Genomic DNA, 4,012 nt, shown 5'->3' on the forward strand with positions numbered 1-4,012 from the left:
CCTTGATACTTACTCTTGTTCTCTTTATAGCAACGACACCCTCTGATGTATTATTAATATTTTTTGTTTCTGTTCTTTCTCCATCATTGGATTATAGTGGCTTTGGGTTTTCAGGATCCTGTACTCATTGCCTAGACATCACATGGAACATGTTTGACACTCAGTACATATTCCTTGAATGCCTGAAAGATATTCTTTTTTGTTGTTGTTGAGAGAAAGAGAGAGAGAGAGTGTGTGTGTGTGTGTGTGTGTGTGTGTGTGTGTGTGTGAATGGAGGAGAGACAGAGAGAAAGGGAGAGAGAGAATCTCAAGCAGGTTCCCCACCCAAAGCCAAGCCTGATGCAGGGCTCCATCTCAAAACCCTGAGATCATCACCTGAGCTGAAATCAAGAGTCAGATCCTTAACCAACTGAGCCACCCCGGTGCCCCAAAAGATATTCCTCATAAAACAGTAGAATGCATGAGCTCTGTGGGGAATGGGGGAAATGAGACAAAAAAAACTAATCAGAGATGAAATGGGACAGAATCTCTTCAAAGGGGACAGTCCCTACACAAGATACTGAAATTAACTTCTTGACATCAAAATATAAATTGTAGCATTTCAACTATGTGAGCAATGCTGTTCGTGTGAAAATTAATGATGTCTTTTCCTCTTTCCTAGGAGTTAATGCAACCACATGCAACCAAGTAATGACACAAGGATATCAGAATTCCTTCTTCTGGGATTTTCAGAGGAACCAGAACTGCAGCCCCTCATTTTTGGGCTTTTCCTCTCCATGTACCTGGTCACTGTGTTTGGAAACCTGCTCATTATCCTGGTTGTTGCCTCTGATTCCCACCTCCACACCCCCATGTACTTCTTCCTGGCCAACCTGTCCTTTGTAGACATCTGTTTCACCTCCACCACCATCCCCAAGATGCTGTGGAACATCCAGACTCAGAGCAAAGTCATAACCTATGCAGGATGCATCACCCAGATGTACTTTTTCATAATCTTTTCAGTGTTGGACATCTATCTTCTGTCTGTGATGGCCTATGACAGGTTTGTGGCCATCTGTCACCCCCTGCACTACACGGTCATCATGAACCCCCGGCCCTGTGGACTGCTGCTTCTGGTGTCCTGGATCATGAGGGTCTTGCATTCCTTCTTACAAACCTCAATGGTGTTGCGGCTGTCCTTCTGTACAGAGGTGGAAATCCCCCACTTTTTCTGTGAACTCAATCAGATGATCCAACTTGCCTGTTCTGACACCTTTATTAATAACATGGTGATGTACTTTGCAGCTATGCTGCTGGGTCTTGCTCCTCTGGCTGGGGTCCTTTACTCTTACTCTAAGATAGTTTCCTCCATACTTAGGATCTCATCAGCTGAGGGCAAGTATAAAGCATTTTCCACCTGTGCGTCTCACCTCTTGGTTGTCTCCTTATTTTATTGTACAGGCCTAGGAGTGTACTTTAGCTCTGCTGTTACCCAGAGCTCCCACGCAAGTGCAGTGGCCTCGGTGATGTACACGGTGGTCACCCCCATGCTGAACCCCTTCATCTACAGCCTGAGGAACAGAGACATAAAGGGGGCTCTGATGAGATTCTCTGAGATGGCAGCTATCAAAGGGCCAGCTGTTCTGGGGTTGAAGAACTTACCATAATTGCAGGTCTCAAAGCCTTAGAGTCAGAAGTTATGATTTTTAAGCAGATTGTGGAAATAGAACTTGCCTCTTTCATTTATTTCTTGGAATTTTATTTTTTTCAACTTCTCAGTATAATTTAGTTATTCATTTTATTAAGTTTTTCACTTTCTTTGATATCCAACTGTTTTTCCCTTCATTTTCATTCTTTATTTATTACTTTATTCCCAATTGTTCATATGAAAAAACTAGAAATTCCCATTTATCTCATGGAACTGTTTGGATTTTTTTTAAAGATTTTATTTATTTTTAAAAAATATTTTGTTGGTTTATTTATTTATTTTTAAGCATTATTTATTTATCTATTTAGGGGGGGGTGGCAGGCAGAGGGAGAGAAAGAAGCAGGCTCCCCACTGAGCAGGGAGCATGATGCAGGGCTTAATGTGGGGCTCCATTCTAGAACCCCAGGATCATAACCTGAGCCAAAGATAGGCACTATTCAACTGAGCTACTCAGGTGCCCCAAAGTGCTTGAAATTCTAAGAATCATTTCTTCCCAGAGGACAAAAATAGCAAGAGGAGCAGAGGGAGAGGGAGAAAATCTCAAGCAGACTCGGCTCTGAGCATGGAGTCCATGCGGGGCTTGATCTCACCACCATGAGATCCCAAACTGAGATGAAACCAAAAGTCAGTCCCTCACCTGATTGCACCAGCCAGGCACCCCTGGAATACATGGAATGATTTAATATGGACCTGTAATCAAAGATGACCTCGAATATCATAAAGAAAATGTCAAATTGTCCTTTGTATTGCTATGCATTAAATTTCTTTTCATGATGTACATCTCTCAACCAAATATGGCATACCAGCGGCAATGTGTCAGGGGATTTACTCACTGGGGTGAATGATCGGTTAATCTGTTAGAGACGAAGGACTTACAAATAAAAACTACAAAATATTGCTGAAGATATTAAAGAAGACATAATTATGGGATGGCATGCTGTGTTCGTGCTTGGAAATTTTCAATTTAAAATTTAATTTTAGGATAGGTTCTTAAAAGTGTTTCCCCAAAACCCCCTTTTTCTTATTTCATATTGTCATTGAATCTGTAGATCTTTTGGGCAGTATTGCCACCTGGACAACTTTAAATTTTAATTTATATTTCCTCTAACACAGCTTTGCTCTCAAACTGTGCTCCACAGACCAGGACCTGCAGCATCAAAACCACAGGGAGCTCGTTAGAAATGCAGCCCCTGCACCCTGGAGACCTGATGAGTCAGAAGTTGCATTTCAACTACAATCCCTGGTGAATTGTGCGCACAGTGAGGTTGGAGAAGGTTGTCTCACCTTCTCACCATTGACCCTTGGAACTGGATCATTACTTTTGTTGGGTGCTGTCCTGTGGATTATGGTCTTCAGCAGCATCATTTCAGATATGGCCAAATATCCTAAGGGCACCTCTGCCTGAGGACCGCTGCCCCAGAGTTGCAGAACTGGAAGCATCCTGACATAATTCCAAATAAGACTACATCCCTCCTTGGTTTATGCCTTGGAGCAGACCACTAAATCCTTCTGAGCCCCATTTCTATGATGGAGAATAGAGCTCACAAAAGTACTACTTCTTAGATTGAACTTTTGTAAAAATTAAATCATAGAGTCCCTTTAGTGTGCTAAGCTAGTCTATGCTGCATGAAATCTAAATGTGTCTCTTATAATTAATAAATTCTTCATAATAAGGGACTGAGTGACAGATCTTAACTTGGGATCTAACTATGAAATTTGTTTTGGCTAAATTTTCATGAAACCAAGCAGTGCAGGACCCAAGATTTTATAGTAAAGGAACAAATGTCTCCCCTTTCTTGAAGAAGCAAATAGTTACTTTCTAGAGATAGATCAGGGGTTGTCTCCCCACCATTAATCAATGCTTTGAAGACCTAAGGGAACTAGTCAGATGAATTCCTTAGGATTAAACTTTTGGGAAAACTTGAACTCAGGGTTGTGATGAGGTGCTGTGGGTTTAGACATCTGGAATGCAGATGAAAGGAGAAGGAATCAAAATGAACTCACCTGGATTATCATGCAGTGTCCTAGGATCAGAAAATCAGTCAGCAAAGTTCTTATTGTGTCGAGACCATTGGCCCATAAGGAAATCATGTACTTACAGGTTAGAGTAATAAGAGGAAAACGTGCCTAAAGAGCAGACACGGGGCTTCAAATTTCTGCACCAGATTCTTGCTGTGGCTCAAGGTTCTCATCTAGGGAGTAAATGTTTAAAATGCATGCACCTGTAGTGGTCACATATGTCACAAACTCCTTGCCTTGCACGTGGTTTATTGATTAAACTCACAATAAAAGCAGAGATAGAGCTTGGCTCGAGGCCTTTAGTCC

The 4,012-nt window shown here is 41.7% G+C and overlaps 1 pseudogene; it reads left to right on the forward strand.

The window, feature by feature from the left end:
• Positions 1-677: 677 nt before the first annotated feature.
• On the forward strand, positions 678-1,564 carry LOC103682170 (annotated as a pseudogene).
• The last annotated feature ends 2,448 nt before the right edge of the window (positions 1,565-4,012 follow it).

The sequence above is a fragment of the Ursus maritimus genome, unplaced genomic scaffold (assembly GCF_017311325.1).
Source record: "Ursus maritimus isolate PB19 unplaced genomic scaffold, ASM1731132v1 scaffold_14, whole genome shotgun sequence".
Taxonomy (NCBI): Eukaryota; Metazoa; Chordata; class Mammalia; order Carnivora; family Ursidae; genus Ursus; species Ursus maritimus.